This window comes from Arachis stenosperma, chromosome 7, assembly GCF_014773155.1.
Source record: "Arachis stenosperma cultivar V10309 chromosome 7, arast.V10309.gnm1.PFL2, whole genome shotgun sequence".
NCBI lineage: Eukaryota > Viridiplantae > Streptophyta > Magnoliopsida > Fabales > Fabaceae > Arachis > Arachis stenosperma.
Genome location: NC_080383.1, coordinates 43,711,491 through 43,733,521, shown reverse-complemented (window position 1 = coordinate 43,733,521; position 22,031 = coordinate 43,711,491). Strand labels below are relative to the sequence as shown.

General features: G+C 39.2%; 1 non-coding gene across 1 annotated transcript; it reads right to left on the bottom strand.

Annotated features, from left to right (window-relative positions):
• Nucleotides 1-11,460: 11,460 nt before the first annotated feature.
• On the bottom strand, nucleotides 11,461-11,568 carry LOC130942322 (small nucleolar RNA R71). Its single transcript, XR_009070897.1, has one exon. It is a non-coding gene; the product is annotated as a small nucleolar RNA R71 (small nucleolar RNA).
• Nucleotides 11,569-22,031: the final 10,463 nt, after the last annotated feature.

Sequence of the window (22,031 nt, the reverse complement as noted above, 5' to 3'; positions counted from 1 at the left end):
CTTGCTTTCTATGGCTTGCTCTTCATCTAACAATCAACAAAAATTTAATGCACCAATACACAAATCAAGAGGTCTTTTAAGGGTTGTAATGGGGTTAGGGTCAAGGTAGGATTGTATTTGGCCAAGTGGACTAAAATCTGAATCCTTAATTAACATAAACTTTCCACCTAACTTAAGACAATTCATTTAATTAAAATACAAAATCTAACTTCCCATTAACTGTGTTTACTACATGTTCATGCATCCTAAATTTGAGTTTAGTACATATGCATTGATACCAACACTTACTTTGAGGCATTTTGTCCCCTTTTATTACTTGCTTTTTTTTTAAATGCATATGATTGAGGTTTGAATGCATAAACATGTTCTTAACATTTTTCATATTTTCACACAAAGTCTAACATACTCAATTCCCAAACTAAACGTTTCCAAACCCACTTTTCCCCACACTTAATTCATGAGCATTCTCACTAGTCTAAGCTAATCAAGGATTCAAATTAGGGACATTATTGTTTTTCGCTTAGAGTTAGTGATGAGCTAAAGTAAAGAACAAGGGGTAAAATAGGCTCAACATGGGTTTGCAAAGGATAATAAAAGGTAAGGCCATAAGGGTATGTAAGCTCAGTGAAACAAGGCCTCAATCATATAAGTGCATGCATACATCAAATAATGGAAATATAGAATTAAGCAAGACAAAGATCACAATTTTTAGAGAGAGAAACACACACCAAAAATAAAATATTGGTTGATAAAATGCAACCAATCAAATAGGCTTAAAATCTCACTGGTTTTGTGTGTTCGAGCTCTAAACTATGTTCCAAAGTAATATTTCTTCAAACAAGTTTTTCAAAAAGTTTTATTCAAATTAATGAAATACTATAAAAATTTCTTGAAAAAGAAAATATTACTTTAACTAAGTGGTAAAATATGCACAAAAAAACTAACATGCAATCAAACATGTAAATGCGACAATGAAAAACAAAAATTGGTGTTGAGAAGGGACTAACTAACCCGTGGAGATTGGTATCGATCTCCCCACACTTAATGATTGCACCGTCCTCGGTGCATGCTGAGATGTATAGGTGGGTGGGTGTTGTGGTTCCTCAGCTGTTGCTCGTTGTAGAAGCTTTCTCTTTACCCATTCTGGTGGCCAGCCTAAAAAAGGGAGAAGAGAAAGGGACATGAAGTCAAAGGGATGGAGCAAAGAGGAGGGCGGTACGAGTGATAATCATGCCAAGTAAAAAAAATAGTGAATGAAAGACATGGTCGCGATTCCATGTGATCAGTTCATCAATGGAAATATAGCAATGCATGGGGAGTATTGGATGCAAGATGTTTATTAGCATGCCGGCAAGGGCATGAGTAGCATAGATCAAGCATCAAAAGCTTTAATGTATTGTTAGTCGTGAGAAACTAACAATAACGTTTGTATTAACAATTATATTTAATTAATAAAATAGTAAAGGAAATTTGTGAAAAGCAGGCATTGAATAGTAGAAGAGAATAATTTAAAATAATGTACAATGCCATACGGGCTTTTTCACAAACACTTAGCATTTATGGTGAATATATTATTGAAAATATTAATTAGAACATACAAGCAACCCTTTAAAAAGTAATATATAATTGTCAAATAATCCAAAAAAATATAGAAAAAAAAACAATGACCTAAATAAAATTCCAACACCAATGAAAATAATGCAATGAATGAAAGTATGCAATTAAGTAAAAGAAAATGAAAGATAAAAAAAATGAGAAGGGAAAGAAGGGAAGAAGAAGTAAGTAAGAAAGGAGGGAGGAAAATTTAGGATTGGGGAAGAAAAGATAAAATATTTTGGCATATTGGGTTAAGGTGTGCGACGCTGGCGACACGATCGCATAGGTGACGCGGCTGTGTGGTGCGCAATAAGGTCAGGCGACACGGACGCGTGGGTCACGCGATCGCATCACTTGATTTGTGCTAGTGGCGCGAGTGCAGCCTCGCATTCGCACAACTCTCTGTTTGAATTGCATTTTGCCAAAAATCTGGGTGACGCGGTCGCGTGGGTGACGCGATCGCGTGGATGGCCATTTTTGAAAGACGACACGGTCGTGTGGGGCACGCGTTCGCGTGGGAGGGCTTGGGCTTCTAGCACGAGTCCAGCCCAATTCCAGTACAACTTTCGGCCATGCACCTTTTTGACGTCGATTTTCATGGCACGCGGCCGCGTGGGTGACGCGGTCGCGTGGAAGGCCAAAGTTTCACATGACACGGTCGCGTGAGCGACGCGGTCGCGTGAGGTCAAATTATGCTAAAGGCGCGCCTCCAGCCACGCTCTCGCGTGACTCTTTGTTCAATTCTTTTCTACCCAACGCACTAGTGACGCGGACGAGTCAGCGAGGCTGCCGCGTCAAGTGCGTGTTTTCCCTTTTTTTAATGCAGTATGCAGAATGCAATGCTTAATATGAATGCTATGCAAGTATGCATGATTCCAGGTTCAATCAAAACTCGAAAACAAACAAAACAAACTAAAATGAAAATTGAAAAAGGAATGATCATACCATGGTGGGTTGTCTCCCACCTAGCACTTTTAGTTAAAGTCCTTAAGTTGGACATTTGAGGAGCTTCCTGTTATGGCGGCTTGTGCTTGAACTCATCCAGAAATCTCCACCAATGTTTGGAGTTCCAGTAGCCTCCGGGGTCCCAAACTAGGCACAGAAAGCCTTCAAGTAAGTTAAAGCAAGTGACAAGGCCCCAAGAGTGTTGATTTCTAGATTGAATTCCGGGGTCCCAAATCTTGCTTTTGCACCCGTCTTCTTGTTGAGCAATATTGTTCAAGCCGGGTGGCAAATAGTCTGAATTCTCACTGAAGCAGCCAGACAACTTCCTAGACCCATTCAGTTGAGCTTTACACCAACCTTTGCATTTAAACTTTGAGCACACAATCATGTTGAACCTTGCTTGACAATTCTTACCACTGGCCATTTTCCTCTTACTCTTAATGCCACAAAAAGCTCTAAGTTGACCATCCGTCTCCAGTAGCCCATATTCAAGTGGAATTAGAAAGCTAAGGGATATGAATTTTACCCACTTGAATATTGTGAAGGATGATGGCAACTTAGGGGGAGGGGTCTCCAACAACTTTGGCAAGGTGATTCCAAGCTCCACTCCCTTGTGCTCTTTGACAACGTCCACCTCTTTGCAAACTTCTTTAATACCAATCTCTTCCTCTTGGTAGTTTTCTTCTGATTCAATCTTTTCTTCATTGCTCACCAAGGGCATGGGAGGTTGTGCTTCTTCTTCTTCTTGAATCTCCATCTCTTGATCAACCTCTTCCAAGTCTTCAACTGTGATATGCCTTGGAGTTTGTACACCCTCCTCAGCATCAATTTCAAACGTCTTGGAAGAGGGTTCTATGACTGGACTTTCCCATGGAGATTCTGCATCTCCTAAGTCTTCAACCACTTCTTCTTCTTCAATAATTCCGGCTTTCTCCACTTGTTCCAGTATAAAGTCATGCTCCGTACTGTTCACTTGAGTTTCTAGTGTCTCTTTCTTGCTACGTTCTTCATTAGATTGTCCACATGAAGCCATGGGGGTTCCTTGAGTGTCCGAACATCGGGAAGCTAATTGATTTATCGTTTGATTCAATTGATGAAGGGTTGCCTGAAATCGATCCACTATTTCCTTGAGACGATCCGTTGATTCTTGTTCCGCTTGGGTATCATAAGTAGAACCATAAGGCTCTTGGATTGATGGATATGGATATGGTGCATGTGGAGGTGATGGTTCTTGGGAGTAATTGGGTTGGAATTGGGGTGGTTCTATATATGATTCATATGGCTCATAAGGTGGTTGGCGTGGTGGATACGGGTTAGGGTCATATGGAGGTGAATGGTAGAAAGGGGCTTGTGAGTATGGTGGTCCAAAGCTATGTTGAGGAGAGGGTTCAGAGGCGTATGGTGGTGGTTGTTGATAGTCAAAAGAGTGCTCACCATAGCCGTTATCTTGGTATGCATCACAAAATGGTTGTTGATAGTCCATTGGAGGTGGTTGTTGCCATGAGGGTTGATCAAATCCTTGTGGCTCCTCCCATCTTTGATACTTCCAACTAGATGCATGTTCTCATTGTAATTTCCTCTACCTGCAACATAATTGTAACCAGACTCATAGCAAAAGGGGTGAGAGTTCATAGTAATGAGAGAAAATAGAAACAAAAACTAGCAAAAAGAAAACATTTTGAAAAAAAATGATTTTTGAAAAAAAAATAACATAAGATTTTGAAAAAGATGTGATTTTTGAAAAAGATTTGAATAAAAAATTTTTTTTTGAAAAATATTTACAATAACCAAAATAAGACACACGTTTGCAATTCCCCGGCAACGGCGCCATTTTAACTTTAGGATTTTTGCTAGTAAAGAATTTTATAAAGTCGCGTTGTAGATATAGTTTCTAAACCAACAAAAATCCCTTCGTGCAAACGTTTTGGTTGTCACAAGTAACAAACCCCTAAATAAATTGATAATTGAAGTATTTAAACCTCGGGTCGTCTTCTCAAGGAATTGCAGGGAGGTATGTTCTTATTATTGGTTATGGAGATTGTAAATTTGGGGGTTTCAAGAATGAGGAGTAGATATGATAAATGACAAGTAAACTAAATAAATAACTGTAAAATAAACTCTTGGCAAGGTATGAGAACTGGAAGTCCTATCCTAGTTATCCTTATCAATTGTGATGAGAATTGGATTTTTCTCCCACTTTGTTAACCTCTAACTATGAAGGTAAGTCAAGTGAATGAATTAATTCGAATCCTCAAGTCCCAGTTTTTCCTTGGGAAAAGTTAGCGTTATTGGATCTCGAATCAATTCTTGAAGAATTCCAATTTTCAATCAACAATGAGTTTGATAACTCAAGAGTCATCAATTAATCAACCAAAGCCAAAAGGTAGAAAAATCTAAATTATTTATATCATAAATAAGAGAAACAAATCATAAATCTGAAAATACCTCAAATAATATTTATTAAGAAAATCATAACATGAATGTCATTAAGCCAAATTGGCAACATATATAATTAAAAATAAGAGAAGTCAAAATAAAGGAATATTAAACCTGGAGCTCAGAAGAATTATAAGTTGAAATAATAATAAATCCTAAATCCTTTAAGAGGAATTCTAATCCTAAATCCTAAGAGAGAGGAGAGAACCTCTCTCTCTAAAAACTATATCTAAACTATGAAAAGTGAATTATGAGAGCATGATGAGTCTCTGCAAGTTTCCTGACTTTAATCTGTGTTTTTGGGCCGAAAACTGGGTTGAAATGCGGCCCAGAATCTATGCCAGCGACTTTTGTATTTCTGCAGATCGCGCACGTCACGCGATCGCGTCATTCATGCGGATGCGTCATTCGCGTTTTTCCCTGCCACGCGTTCGCGCTGTCCACGCTTCTGCGCCACTTGTGCTTTTCCAATCCGCGCGGTCGCGTGAGCCATGCGGCCGCGTCACTGCGAATTCCTTTCTTCCGCGCGGTCGCGTCGCTGACGCGTACGCGTCACTTCTCACTGGTCATCTCCTTAATTTCTTGTGTTCCTTCCATTTTTGCAAGCTTCCTTCCCAATCTCTCACTCATTCATGCCCTATAAAGCCTGAAATACTTAACACACAGATCAAGGCATCGAATGGTAATAAGAGAGGATTAAGATTAGCTAAATTAAGACCAAAGAAGCATGTTTTCAATCATGTAATAATTTTAGGAAGGAAATATAAATGCATGCTAATTATATGAATAAGTGGGTAAAGACCATGATAAAACCACACAATTAAGCACATTGTAAACCATAAAATAGTGGTTTATCACTGCCCAATGGCACAAAGTTTTTTCCATGTACGATGAGTCCTTTAGGGACTTTAAGAACTACTTTTTCAAGGTTCGAGCTGTTGAGGGAGCTCGACCTTTTTTCCTAGAAGCAAATGGTGAACCTGCCTTCCCTTTGTGTTGGGAGAAGAATGTTGTAGTGTCTCTATACTCGTGGGAGATACTTGATGAGGTCGAGTAGGCCTTTGTAACTATGTTGGAGGATATTTGGGGGGAACCTCCCCATCTTGACACATCTTGGGGGACCCTTCTCTTGTCTGAGCCGAACTAGGTAGAGACCGACTTCTTTTTGTTATGTTTTGTTTTTACTTCTTTTCCTCCAGTTTTGTAACTTGTTTTGATTTGTTTTTTCAGAGATGGCTAAGATCAATGATTCCATGAAGGCCTTTAAAAAGGCGAGAAAAGCTACTACTGCACAGAATATCTCGGCCAAGGCTGCAGGGGAGGGATCTTCTGAAGTTCCTCCTAAGAGACCGATCTCGAGTTCTATTGGGCCGAGGAGGGTGATCCCAACACCGCAGGTCCATTTAGTTAATCCTCCCCAGGCCTCTGCTGCTACTTCTTCTCCTACTGCCATTCCTCCTCCAAAAAGACCTCGGACTGTCGAGCCTTTTAATCTGGATGCTCTTAATTTTGATGTTGTCGGGTTTGTTGATCAACAGATTGCTCCTTATGGTGTCAAGCCTACTGATGATGTATCCATTCTTCATCATTTAGACTTTATTACTCGAAGTGGCGTTAAACTGGTACACATGGGAGCAGCTTTATACCGTACCGCTCAAGATCTTCCTATCCATGCTACAAAGGCCTTTATGGAGGAGGCCAAGTCAGAGTTTGACCGGATTAAGGGTTTAAAAGAGGAGCTTGAGGTGAAAGTGACCAAGCTGGAGAAGGCGCTGAAGGGGGAGAAGACTCGGGCTATTGGTCTGGCGGCCTCTGTGAGATTAGCTGAGGACACAGCTATGAAATATAAGGAGAGCAATGTTACCACCTATAGAGAGATGATGGATCTCAAGAACAGCTTGGAATCTGTTCGGGCTGATTATACCGAACTCCAAGGTCACCTTGTAGGCAGTGTTAATGCTGCTTATGAGAATCTGAAGGAGCAAGTTTGAGTTCTTGCGCTGGAGCTTGACCTTTCCCTTTTTAGCCTGGACAACATTGTTAGGGATGGTAAGATTGTTCCTGATGATCCTGATGATGATGATGATGTCGGCCCTCCTGTTGTCTCTTCTGCAAAAACCTCTAATATTTCGCCCTCCTCTACTTCGGCTGAAGTCGCTCAACCAGAGTCTGATCCCGATGTTCAAATTCTGAACCGAGATGATGGTACAGTAGATGCAGTGCCCCTTTAGACTCAGCCTCCTTCGCCCCGAGATGCTACCGCTAGAGAATCTCTGAACCCTATGTAGTTTTTATGAATTTTCTTGGATGTGTATGGCACGACCTGTAGGTCTTTAAGCTCTTTTTGTTTTGTAGTTTCATTATTTTGTTCTCTGAACACTTTTAGTTGCTTTGCTGTTAGCAACTTTATTTTTGGAAAAACAACGTATTTACTTAGGCTTTTTTGAGGTTGACTTTGGGTGGTCTCTTCGAGCCTTGTTAATATTATAACTTCGTTTCCTTTTATAACATGTTTGTCTGCATCTGTCTGGTAGCTTTTTGGGATGTCAGAGCCTTGTTGTCCGATCTCTTGTGATTGCCTCTTTGACTTGATTTTGAGGTTGTGGATGTTTGGGTCCAACTTGTATGTCGACTTCCCTACTTTGGTCTTGAAGTTATTTTTTAGTAGTCCGTTTGGTTTGGACCTTTGTTAGGTGATGAGCGGATAATTTATACGCTTTTTGGCATTGTTTTTAGTATGTTTTTAGTATGTTTTAGTTAGTTTTTATTATATTTTTATTAGTTTTTAGTTAAAATTCACTTTTCTTGACTTTACTATGAGTTTGTGTGTTTTTCTGTGATTTCATGTATTTTCTGGCTGAAATTGAGGGACCTGAGCAAAAATCTGATTCAGAGGCTGAAAAGGACTGCAGATGCTATTGGATTCTGACCTCCCTACACTCGAAGTGGATTATCTAGATCTACAAAAGCCTAATTGGCGCGCTCTCAATTGCGTTGGAAAGTAGACATCCTGGGCTTTCCAGCAATATATAATAGTCCATACTTTACACGAGATTTGATGGCCCAAACGGGCGTTCCAAATCAGCCTAAGATTGCCTGGCGTTAAACGCCGGAACTGGCACAAGAATGGGAGTTAAACGCCCAAACTGGCACAAAAGCTGGCGTTTAACTCCAAGAAAAGTCTCTACACATGAAAGCTTCAATGCTCAGCCCAAGCACACACCAACTGGGCCCGGAAGTAGATTTTTACGTCATTTACTCATTTCTGTAAACCCTAAACTACTAGTTCTCTATAAATAGGACCTTTTGCTATTGTATTTTCATCTTTGGATCACTTTAGATCTTTTGATCATCTTTGGACGTCTAGTTCTTAGATCATGGGGGCTGGCCTCTCGGCCATGCCTAGACCTTGTTCTTATGTATTTTCAACGGTGGAGTTTCTACACACCATAGATTAAGGTGTGGAGCTCTGCTGTACCTCGAGTATCAATGCAATTACTACTATTTTATATTCAATTCAGCTCATTCTTGTTCTAAGATATTCATTCGCACCTAAGAACTTGATGAATGTGATGATTATGTGACGCTCATCATCATTCTCACTTATGAACGCGTGCCTGACAACCACTTCCGTTCTACATGCAAACAAGGCTTGAGTGGATATCTCTTCGATTTCTTAATCAGAATCTTCCTGGTATAAGCTAGAATCCATTGGCGGCCATTCTTGAGAATCCGAAAGGTCTAAACCTTGTCTGTGGTATTCTGAGTAGGATTCAGGGATTGAATGACTGTGATGAGCTTCAAACTCGCGATTGTGGGGCGTTAGTGACAGACGCAAAAGAATCACTGGATTTTATTCCGACATGATCGAGAACCGACAGATGAATAGCCGTGCTGTGACAGAGCGCGTTGAACATTTTCACTGAGAGGACGGGACTGTAGCCATTGACAACGGTGATGCCCAACATACAGCTTGCCATGGAAAGGAGTAAGAAGGATTGGATGAAGACAGTAGGAAAGCAGAGAGACGAAAGGGACAAAACATCTCCATACGCTTATCTGAAATTCTCACCAATGAATTACATAATTATCTCTATCTTTATTTAATGTTTTATTTATCTTTTAATCATTAATCCTCCAATACCATTTGAATCCGCCTGACTGAGATTTACAAGATGACCATAGCTTGCTTCATACCAACAATCTCCGTGGGATCAACCTTTACTCGCGTAAGGTTTATTACTTGGACGACCCAGTGCACTTGCTGGTTAGTTGTGCGAAGTTGTGATAAAGAGTTGAGATTGCAATTGAGCGTACCATGTTGATGGCGCCATTGATGATCACAATTTTGTGCACCAAGTTTTTGGCGCCGTTGCCGGGGATTGTTCGAGTTTAGACAATTGACGGTTCATCTTGTTGCTTAGATTAGGTAATTTTATTTTATTTTGTTCTTCAGAGTTCTTAAGAATGAATTCTAGAGTTTCAAGGTGATGTTCTTATCATCACCAAAGCTGATTGATTCTCATCAATTTAGCTCTTGAATTTAATGTCCTGCTGAAGCTTGGCTAGCCATGTCTAATTTCTTTAGACTAAAGCTTTAGACAAACATTGCATGATTCCTGGAAATTCTTATTAAGAATTTTGATATCCTCATTTTCTTTTCCACTCAATTTTCGAAAAATCCAAAAGAATTTATAAAATCTTAAAATAAAAAATATTTTTATGTTTCTTGTTTGAGTCTAGTGTCTAATTTTAAGTTTGGTGTCAATTGCATGTCTTTATTCTTCTAATTTTTGAAAATTACATGCATTGTGTTCTTCATTGATCTTCAAGTTGTTCTTGATGATTTCCTTGCTCTGATCTTTAAATTCTCTTGTCTTGAGTGTTTTGTTGTTTCTCATATGCATTCTCAATTTGTTAGTAGTATACAAACTTCTAAGTTTGGTGTCTTGCATGCATTGTTTATTTGATTTTAGTTGCATTTTGATTATTCCTCATCATTAAGAATTCAATAGAAAACTTTCTTTGTGTCTTTTCAAGTCAATAATACAGAGAATTGAAGATTCAGAACATACAGCAGAGGAATTACACAAAAAAAGCTGGGCGTTCAAAACGCCCAGTGAGGAAGGAAAATTGGCGTTTAAACGCCAGCCAGGGTGCTTGGCTGGGAGTTTAACGCCCAAAAAGGTAGAGTTTTGGGCGTTAAACGCCAGAATGGATACCATTCTGGGCGTTTAACGCCAGGATGGCACAAGAGGGAAGATTTTGTTTTTAATTCAAATTTTTTTCATGTTTTCATAATTTTTCAAAATCAAATCTTTTTCAAATCATATCTTTTCAATCATATATTTTCAAAATCAATTTCTTTTCATTTTCAAAAATACTTGCTAACAATTAATGATTTGATCCAACATTTCAAGTATGTTGCCTTTTCTGTTGAGAAAGGTTTAATGTCTGAATCATATCTTTTAAATTTCTTGTTAGCCAAGTCATTAATTTTCAAAATCAAATCTTTTTAAATTGTTTTTCAAATCATATCTTCTCAATCATATCTTTTTAAAACTATATCTTTTCAATCATATCTTTTATCACTTTTTTTTTTAAAATTAATTTTTCAATCATATCTTTTTTATTTCTAATTTCAAAATCTTTTTCAATTTCACTTAATTTCTTTCCCAATCTTAGTTTTCGAAAATCAATTACCATTTTTCAAAATTTCTTTTAATTAATTCACTTTAATTTTTGAAAATTTCTTCCCCTCTTCTCACATCCTTCTATTTATGGACTAACACTCCTCCTCAATGCACAATTTGAACTCTATCCCTCTTGATAAGTTCGAATTCTTTTACCTCCTCCTTCTATTCTTCTTTTCCTCTGACACCTCAAGGAATCTCTATACTGTGACATAGAGGACTCCATATTTTCTTGTTCTCTTCTCTTTCATATGAACAGGAACAAAGACAAAAGCATTCTTGTTGAGGCTGACCCTGAACCTGAGAGGACCTTGAAGCGAAAGCTAAGAGAAGCTAAAGCACTACTCTCTGTAGAGGACCTAACAGAAATCTTCAAACAAGAAGAAGACATGGCAGCCGAAAACAACAACAATGCCAACAATGCAAGGAAGGTGCTGGGTGACTTTACTGCACCTACTCCCGACTTCTATGGGAGGAGCATCTCTATCCCTGCCATTGGAGCAACTTTGAACTTAAGCCTCAATTAGTTTCTCTAATGCAACAGAATTGCAAGTTCCATGGACTTCCATTGGAAGATCCTCATCAGTTTTTAGCTGAATTCTTGCAAATCTGTGACACTGTCAAGACTAATGGGGTTGACCCTGAGGTCTACAGACTTATGCTATTCCCTTTTGCTGTAAGAGACAAAGCTAGGATATGGTTGGATTCAGAACCTAAGGAAAGCCTGAACTCTTGGGAAAAGCTAGTCAACGCCTTCTTGGCAAAGTTCTTTCCACCTCAAAAATTGAGTAAGCTTAGAGTGGAAGTCCAAACCTTCAGACAGAAGGAAGGTGAATCCCTCTATGAAGCTTGGGAAAGATACAAACAATTGATCAGAAAGTGTCCTTCTGACATGCTTTCTGAATGGAGCATAATAGGTATTGATGAGCGGATAATTTATACGCTTTTTGGCATTGTTTTTAGGTAGTTTTTAGTAAGTTCAAGCTACTTTTATGGATGTTTTCATTAGTTTTTATGTTAAATTCACATTTCTGGACTTTACTATGAGTTTGTGTGTTTTTCTGTGATTTCAGGTAAATTCTGGCTGAAATTTAGGGATTTGAGCAAAACTCTGATAAGAGGCTGACAAAGGACTGCTGATGCTGTTGGAATCTGACCTCCCTACACTCAAAATGGATTTTCTAGAGCTAGAGAACTCCAAATGGGGCGCTCTCAACGGCGTTGGAAAGTAGACATCCAGCGCTTTCCAGAAATATATAATAGTTCATACTTTATTCAGGAATTGACGACGTAAACTGGCGCTCAACGCCAGTTCCATGTTGCTGTCTGGAGTCAAACGCCAGAAACACGTCACAACCCGGAGTTGAACGCCCAAAACACGTTATAACTTGGCATTCAACTCCAAAAGAAGCCTCAGCACGTGGATAGATCAAGCTCAGCCCAAACACACACCAAGTGGGCCCCGGAAGTGGATTTATGCATCAATTACCTACTCATGTAAACCCTAGTAGCTAGTCTAGTATAAATAGGATAGTTTACTATTGTATTAGACATCTTGGAACATATCTCTGGATGCCTAGTCCTTAGACCTTGGGGGCTGGCCATTCGGCCATGCCTGAACCTTTCACTTATGTATTTTCAACGGTGGAGTTTCTACACACCATAGATTAAGGGTGTGGAGCTCTGTTGTACCTCAAGTTTCAATACAATTACTATTATTTTCTATTCAATTCCCTTTATTCTTATTCCAAGATATTCGTCGCACTTCAACTTGATGAATGTGATGATCCGTGACACTCATCATCATTCTCACCTATGAACGCGCGTGACTGACAACCACTTCCGTTCTACCTTAGACCGGGCGCATATCTCTTGGATTCCTTAATCAGAATCTTCGTGGTACAAGCTAGAATTGATGGCGGCATTCATGGGAATCCGAAAAGTCTAACCTTGTCTGTGGTATTCCGAGTAGGATTCCAGGATTGAATGACTGTGACGAGCTTCAAACTCCTGAACGCTGGGCGTTAGTGACAGACGCAAAAGAATCAAGGGATTCTATTCCAACCTGATTGAGAACCGACAGATGATTAGCCGTGCTGTGACAGAGCACTTGGACCATTTTCACTGAGAGGATGGGATATAGCCATTGACAACGGTGATGCCCTACATACAGCTTGCCATGGAAAGGAGTAAGAAGGATTGGATGAATGTAATAAGAAAGTAGAGATTCAAGAGGAGCACAGCATCTCCATATGCCTATCTGAAATTCCCAACATGGAATTATATGAGTAACTATTTACTATTTTATTTTCTGTTTATTATTTATTTTCGAACTTATCATAAACCATTTAATCTACCTAACTGAGATTTACAAGGTGACCATAGCTTGCTTCATACCAACAATCTCCGTGGGATCGACCCTTACTCACGTAAGGTATTACTTGGATGACCCAGTGCACTTGCTGGTTAGTTGAACGGAGTTGTGATCACACGTGACACTACCAGGGATTATTAAGATCCCAATTCATCATACCATGATCTCTTTGGGGTATTTTTGATAGAGCCAATGCTTAAATTTCATACAAGTATAAAGAGACCAACTTTGAGGATCACAATTTCGTCCACCAAGTTTTTGGCGCCGTTGCCGGGGATTGTTGAGTTTGGACAACTGACGGTTCATCTTGTTGCTCAGATTAGGTAATTTTCTTTTCAAAAATATCTGTTTCAAAATTTTTCTTTTCTTTTTCATTTTTCCAAACTTTATTTTCGAAAAAAATTAATAAAAATACAAAAAAAATTAATAAAATCATAAAAATCGAAAATATTTTGTGTTTCTTGTTTGAGTCTTGAGTTAATTTTTAAGTTTTGTGTCAATTGCATGCTTTAAAAATTTTTCTTGCATTTTTTGAAAATTTCATGCATTCATAGTGTTCTTCATGATCTTCAAGAGGTTCTTGGTAAGTCTTCATGTTTGATCTTAATGATTTCTTGTTTTGTGTTGTTTGTTGTTTTTCATATGCACTTTTCGTTTGTTAGAGTTCATGCATTAAAGATTTCTAAGTTTGGTGTCTTGCATGTTTTCTTTGCATCAAAAATTTTTCAAAATGATGTTCTTGATGTCCATCATGATCTTCAAAGTGTTCTTGGTGTTCATCTTGACATTCATAGTGTTCTTGCATGCATCATGAGTTTTGATTCATAATTTTTATGTTGTGAGTCATTTTTATGTTTTTCTCTCTCATCATCAAAAATTCAAAAAATAAAAAAATATCTTTTCCTTATTTTTCTCATAATTTTCGAAAATTTGAGTTGACTTAGTCAAAAATTTTCAAAATTAGTTGTTTCTTACAAGTCAAGTCAAATTTTCAAAAATTTGAAAATCTTATTGATAAACCACTATTTTATAGTTTATATTGTGTTTAATTGTGTGGTTTTGTCATGATTCTTACCCACTTATTCATCAATTTAGCATGTATTTAGATTTCCTTCCTGAATTTATCACATGTTTGAAAATTGCTTCCTAGAGACTTTAATTATTTAATTTTAATTCTCCTTTATTCCATTCGATGCCGTAATCTGTGTGTCAAGTGTCTCAGGCTTTATAGGGCATGAACGAGACGGAGATTGGAGAGGAAGCTAGCAAAAAAATGGAAAGAACACAAGAATTGAAGGAGATAACCAGCGAAAAGTGACGCGGTCGCATGGCTCACGCGACCGCGCGAGGGAACATAAATCGCAGTGACATGGCCGCATGGCTTGCGCGGCCGCGCGGACTGAAAAGCATAAGCGACGCGGTAGCGTGGACGACACGAACGCGTGAAGAGGAAAAGCGCCAGCGACGCGTCCGCATGGACGACGCGATCGCGTGACATGTGCGATCTGCATAAACTGCAGAATCTGAAACCAGCGACTTTGGACCCTATTTCGGCCAAATTTTCGGCCCGGAACAGCAGACTAGAGTTAGAGAATATGCAGAAACAGGAGACACATTCATGGAGTAGTTTGAGATCTAGTTTTTTTCACTCTCTTAGGTTTTTCTCTCTAGTTTTTAGAATTTTAATTTTCAATTGGTCTTAGCATTGGAACACTGAGAAGAGTCATTTCCTCATCAAGACTTCATCATTCTAGTTTGTTCTCTTAACTTGGTTTTATTCTTCCATGTTCATTGTTATGTTCAATTTTGTCATTCAGATATTTTTATGATTAATTAATGCAAGGATTATTTCTTTTTAATTTAATTTCCATTCCAATAATCATTTCTTCTTTTAATTCCCTTTTTTATGCCATGAATTTTTTATTTACAATGAGTGAGTAGTTTCATTACTTGATGGGGAGTTGATTAAAAGGAACTCTTGAGTTGGAAGGATTGGAAGAAAAATTTGTAATTGGGTTGAATGTTGGATTCCTATCCTGTCACAGACGCCAATCCCTTTGAACTAAGTGAGTTGCAAGTTGTGAACAGATCTGGCATTTCCACTTGTTTGACTTTCTCTTACCTAGTAAGGGATAACCAAACGGAACAACTATTAATTATAAATTAATCTTACTATCACACCATCAATGATAGAGATTCCAACCAATCAATTTCCAGTCAGGGACTTTTATTTTTATTAATTAAAATTCCTCAATTTAATTCCCAATTTACTTAGCTCAACTTTTTTTGGAATATCTGATTAATAAAACAGCACACTTTTCTGCAACTCGTTGGGAGACGACCTGGGACTTAAAACTCCCAGTAATTTTAATTTGAATTTTTAAGTGAAATATTTCTAAATTGATAGGCAGATTTTCGGTGAGTTAAGAACTATACTTGCAACGCAACCATTTTAATAAATTTTTAATTCACCAGCTTCTGCTCTCCATCAATTTTTGGCGCCATTGCCGGGGAGTTGCAATAGAGTGCTTATTTTAATAATTAGAATTTATTTATTTGTATTTTATTTAATTTTGCTACTATGAGCTGCGTGTTTCTTCCGTCAAATGACACGTGCATTTCCTGATCCGTGCTTGCTAATATTCGATCCTGAAATTGAAAGAACAATTTCACGAATAAGGCAAGAACAGCGTAGGTTAGTCCGCTCTGAGGGCGGATCTGAAAGTGAATCTGAGGAAGAAACCAGCCCCGTTCTACTGATTCGGTTGTTTTACGTGCAGAAAACATGGCAGCTAGAAGAATTACCATTCAGGAGGAAGGAGCTCCTGATTTTACACTGAAACCGTTTCAAGCGCATCATCCAGCGGTAGCTACAGATTTTGAAATAAAGACCGCACTGCTAAATTTGATGCCGAAGTTTCATGGCCTACCTGCTCAAGAGCCTATCAAGCAATTGAGAGATTTTCAGGCAGCCTGTTCTACTGTTAGGCGTGATGGCGCTGATGAAACTTCAATTCTGCTGAAAGCTTTTTCGTTCTCTCTTGAGGGAAAAGCAAGAGAGTGGTACTACACTCAACCTCTAGCAAACGTATCCAACTGGGATACACTCAGAAAGGAGTTCCTGGAGAAATTCTTCCCATCTGAAGTTACTGATAAACTGAGGAAGGTATCTCTACAATTGTTTAGGATGACAGTGAGACTCTCTTTGAATACTGGGAGCGCTTCAATAATCTTTTGGAAGCATGCCCCCACCACATGATTGACAAGATCGTGCTACTCAGCTATGTCACACAAGGTATGAGGCCCCAAGATAAGACCACATTGGAAAGTGCCAGCAATGGGTCTATGAAGAAGTACAAGACCACTGATGAAGCTTGGCAATTGATCAGTGATTTAGCTGAATCTACTCGGAACCACAGACAGAAGCAAGGCTGTTCAAGGGCCGTTGCAGAAGTATCTTCTGGCATAGAGACTGCTGCTCTAAATCGAAGCATCTGTGAAATGACCAACCTGCTGAAGCAAATGCAGTTAAATCAACAAGCTCAGCAAACTCAACCGCAGCAAAACCAACAACTAGTCCCACAAAGAATTTGCGGAATTTGTGCTGATTACAGCCATTACACTGATGAATGCCCGCAGCTCCAACAAGAAGACAACATGATGGCATCCACTCACAACTTCTATGATCGCCCCAACCAAGGGTACAATCAAAGTGGAAATAATAACCATGGATGGCAGGACAATTCAAACCAGAATTGGAGGGACAACAATAATAGGGGAGGCAGAGATAATAAGGGAAATCAGAGGTGGAATAATTACAACAACAGGTAGCAAAATTAACCTTCCCGCGCACCTCACCTGAGGAAAAACCAAGGACCACCGAACAATCAGCAGCAACCCTCTCAATTTACTCATTCTTCTATATCTTCTAATGAAGAATTGTTACAAGCTTTTGAGAAAAGACAACTGGCCATGGAAAATACCATCGTGAACAGTATTAACGCCAGTCTGAATGGTTTCACCTCTACTGGTGCACGAAATTGTGATCACTACTTTTCACAACTCAAATAATCCCCGGTAATGAATCCAAAAACTTGGTGCTCAATACCATGGCATAAACACAACTTTGCACAACTAACCAGCAAGTGCATTGGGTCGTCCAAGTAATAAACCTTACGCGAGTAAGGGTCGATCCCACGGAGATTGTTGGTATGAAGCAAGCTATGGTCACCTTGTAAATCTCAGTCAGGCAGACTCAAATGGTTATGGATGATATATGACTAAAACATAAAGATAAAGATAGAGATACTTATGTAATTCATTGGTGAGAACTTCAGATAAGCGAATGGAGATGCTTTGTCCCTTTCGTCTCTCTGCTTTCCTACTGTCTTCATCCAATCCTTCTTACTCCTTTCCATGGCAAGCTGTATGTTGGGCATCACCGTTGTCAATGGCTACAGTCCCGTCCTCTCAGTGGAAATGTTCAACGCACCCTGTCACGGCACGGCTATCCAGCTGTCGGTTCTCGATCATGTTGGAATAGAATCCAGTGATTCTTTTGCGTCTGTCACTAACGCCCCACAATCGCGAGTTTGAAGCTCATCACAGTCATTCAATCATTGAATCCTACTCAGAATACCACAGACAAGGCTTAGACCTTCCGGATTCTCTTGAATGCCGCCATCAATTCTAGCTTATACCACGAAGATTTCGGTTAAAGAATCCAAGAGATAAACATTCAAGCCTTGTTTGCTTGTAGAACGGAAGTGGTTGTCAGTCACGCGTTCATAAGTGAGAATGATGATGAGCGTCACATAATCATCACATTCATCATGTTCTTGGGTACGAATGAATATCTTGGAATAAGAACAAGCTGAATTGAATAGAAGAACAATAGTAATTGCATTAATACTCGAGGTACAGCAGAGCTCCACACCTTAATTTATGGTGTGCAGAAACTCCACCGTTGAAAATACATAAGAACAAGGTCTAGGCATGGCCGTGAGGCCAGCCTCATGATCTAAGATAGCATAAGACTAAAGATAGCTACCCCGATATCAAATACAATAGCAAAAGGTCCTACTTATAGAGAACTAGTAGTTTAAGGTTTACAAAGATGAGTAAATGACATAAAAGTCCACTTCCGGGCCCACTTGGTGTGTGCTTGGGCTGAGCATTAAAGCATTTTCGTGTAGAGACTCTTCTTGGAGTTAAACGCCAGCTTTTGTGCCAGTTTGGGCGTTTAACTCCCATTCTTGTGCCAGTTCCGGCGTTAAACGCCGGGCATTCTTGAGCTGATTTGGAACGCCGGTTTGGGCCATCAAATCTCGGACAAAGTATGGACTATTATACATTGTTGGAAAGCCCAGGATGTCTACTTTCCAACGCCGTTGAGAGCGCGCCAATTGGACTTCTGTAGCTCCAGAAAATCCACTTCGAGTGCAGGAAGGTCAGAATCCAACAGCATCTGCAGTCCTTTTCAGTCTCTGAATCAGATTTTTGCTCAAGTCCCTCAATTTCAGCCAGAAAATACCTGAAATCACAGAAAAACACCCAAACTCATAGTAAAGTCCAGAAAAGTGAATTTTAACTAAAAACTAATAAAAATATACTAAAAACTAACTAAAACATACTAAAAACATACTAAAAACAATGCCAAAAAGCGTACAAATTATCCGCTCATTATCTACTCTGCAAGCTTTTATGACACAACTTGGTTCAGCACAAAATTCCAGTAACCAACCTTCAAGCACCACTGGAATCCCCTCTCAACCATTACCCAATCCAAAGGGAGGCATTAATGCCATCACCCTGAGGTCCGGAACTACACTGCAGGAGAGGAATCAAGAGGAACCAAGCTCACCAGAGTACGCCTCAGCTGAAGAGGTGGTAGAAATCGAAGATGTTGAAGAGGAAGAGGATATACAGGACACAATTGAAGAAGAAATAGCTCAACCACAGGAAGAAGCACAAAGAGGTACAGGCACCACAGAAAACACTACTCCCATTCCATTCCCACAACTTGCAAGGAAGCCTAGGAAGCAGCTGAAACCTGATCCTAAAATGGTAGAAATATTCAAAAAGGTTGAGGTAACTGTTCCCCTTTTTGATGTTATTCAGCAAGTACCTAAATATGCAAAGTTTCTAAAAGACTTATGTATCCATAAAGATAAAATTAATGAATTAGAAACTATTCCTTTAGGTAGTTCTATATCTGCTTTAATGGGAGGATTACCTGAAAAATGTAGTGACCCAGGTCCTTGCATAGTTAGCTGTACTATTGGTGGTGTAGTAATTTATGATTGCATGTGTGATTTAGGAGCATGTGTTAGTATAATGCCTTTGTCTATATATGATGTTTTAAGGCTACCTCCTTTAAAAAGGTTGGCAGCTCGTTTTGTGTTAGCAGATAAAAGCATTATTACAGTGGCTGGAGTTGCTGAAGATGTTTTGGTGAATATCAAAGGGCTCACATTTCCCACTGATTTTTATATCCTGGAGATGCCCCATAATGATTCTGATAAGCCATCATCAATCCTACTTGGAAGACCATTCCTGAAGACATCAAAATTCAAATTGGATGCTTTTTCAGGAACATACTCCTTTGAAATAGATGGCCGCAAAGTAATCTTCAATCTGAATGGAATCATTGACAACCCCCCAGAAGATCATTCCATTTTCCAGTGTGATGTCATAGACGAAAGTGTGGCTGAAGTTCAAAAGGAAGAGTTTGAAGAGAGGCATACGAGACAAGGTCCAAGTGTGAGAACCCTCTTAACTGACAATGAGGACACTTCGCCATTTTCACAAGCCCCAGATAACCCAGAGCCTACCCATGATCAAAAGTTAGAATTGAAACCTCTCCCTCCACATCTCAAATATGCTTACCTTGAGGATGAGGAGAAATTTCCGGTTATTATTGCAAGAGAACTGACTTCTCAACAAGAAGAACAGCTACTTGATGTGTTGAGGAAGCATAAGAAGGCAATTGGGTGGAGTTTGGCAGACATAATGGGAATCAACCCTCAAGTATGTGAGCACAGAATATTTTTAGAAGAGGGAGCAAGACCTGTCCGTCAACCACAAAGAAGATTGAATCCTACCATCTTGGAAGTTGTAAAAAAGGAAGTGACCAGACTATTGGAGGCCGGTATCATATATCCCATTTCAGACAGTGAATGGGTAAGCCCAGTACAAGTGGTGCCCAAGAAGTCCGGAGTCACTACCGTGAAAAATGAGCATGGAGAGCTCATAGCAACTAGAGTTCAGAATGCTTGGAGAGTCTGCATTGATTACAGGCGTCTCAACCAAGCTACTCGTAAGGATCACTATCCACTTCCATTTATTGATCAAATGCTGGATCGCCTGTCAGGTAAATCGCATTATTGCTTTTTAGATGGTTACACAGGTTATTTACAGATTCATATAGCTCCTGAGGATCAGGAAAAGACTACTTTTACATGTCCTTTTGGGACCTATGCTTATAAAAGAATGCCCTTTGGCTTGTGCAATGCACCAGCTACTTTCCAAAGGTGCATGATGAGTCTTTTCTCTGATCTTATTGAGGACTGTATGTAAGTTTTTATGGACAATTTTAGAGTTTATGGTGATTCTTTTAACCTTTGCTTAGATGGATTATCTAGAGTATTAGATAGATGTATTAATACAAACCTTGTATTGAATTTCGAAAAATGCCATTTTATGGTAAAGCAAGGGATTGTATTGGGACATGTGGTATCTAATAATGGCATTTCTGTAGACCCAGTAAAGGTGAATGTTATTTCTAGTTTACCTTACCCCTCTTCTGTGAGGGAAGTCCGTTCGTTCCTTGGCCATGCAGGTTTCTACAGGAGATTTATTAAGGACTTTAGTAAGGTGGCACTTCCCTTATCCAGATTACTACAAAAGGATATTGAGTTCGAGTTTAGTGAGGACTGCAAACAAGCATTTGATAAGCTAAAGACTGCTCTAACTCAAGCTCCAATTGTGAGAGGACCCGATTGGAGCCAGCCATTTGAAATCATGTGCGATGCTTCCAACCATGCAGTAGGAGCAGCGCTGGCTCAGCGTGAAGGTAAGGATCCTTTTGTTATTGCCTATGCGTCTAAGACTTTAGACACTGCCCAGTCCAATTATACTACTACTGAAAAAGAGCTACTTGCTATTGTTTTTGCTCTGGATAAATTCCGGGCTTATTTACTTGGTACTAGAGTAGTAGTGTATTCGGACCATGCAGCTCTAAAGTATCTATTGGCTAAAAAGGAATCCAAACCAAGACTTATACGTTGGATACTGCTGTTACAAGAATTTGATTTAGAAATCAAGGATAGGAGTGGTAATCAAAATTTAGTAGCAGACCACTTGAGTCGCCTTGAACATATTAAGGATGATTCTACTCCCATAGATGATAATTTTCCTTTTGACAACTTACAAGCAGTATCTGAGGTAGTCCCTTGGTACGCACCTGTTGCTAATTATTTAGTTAGCCGCACATTTCCTCCACATTTTTCTAAACATCAAAGAGACAAGCTGAAAAGCGAGTCTAAATATTATATATGGGATGACCCATATTTATGGAGATGTGGCGCTGACCAGATAATTAGACGTTGTGTACCTCAATCAGAATTCCAGTCTATTTTAGAGGCCTGCCACTCATCTGAGAGTGGAGGACATTTTGGCCCCCAACGAACAGCTAGAAAGATCTTAGACTGTGGATTCTGGTGGCCTACTCTTTTTAGAGATGCTGCTGAATTTTGTAAATCTTGTCACCCATGCTAGAAATTTGGTAACATATCCAAGAGGGATGAGATGCCTCAACAATATATGCTTTTTTGTGAAATTTTTGATGTTTGGGGCATTGACTTCATGGGTCCATTTCCAAATTCTAGTGGATATTTTTATATATTGTTAGCTGTAGATTATGTTTCCAAATGGGTGGAAGTAATTTCTACCCGCACTGATGATGCTAACACTGTTGTTTCCTTTGT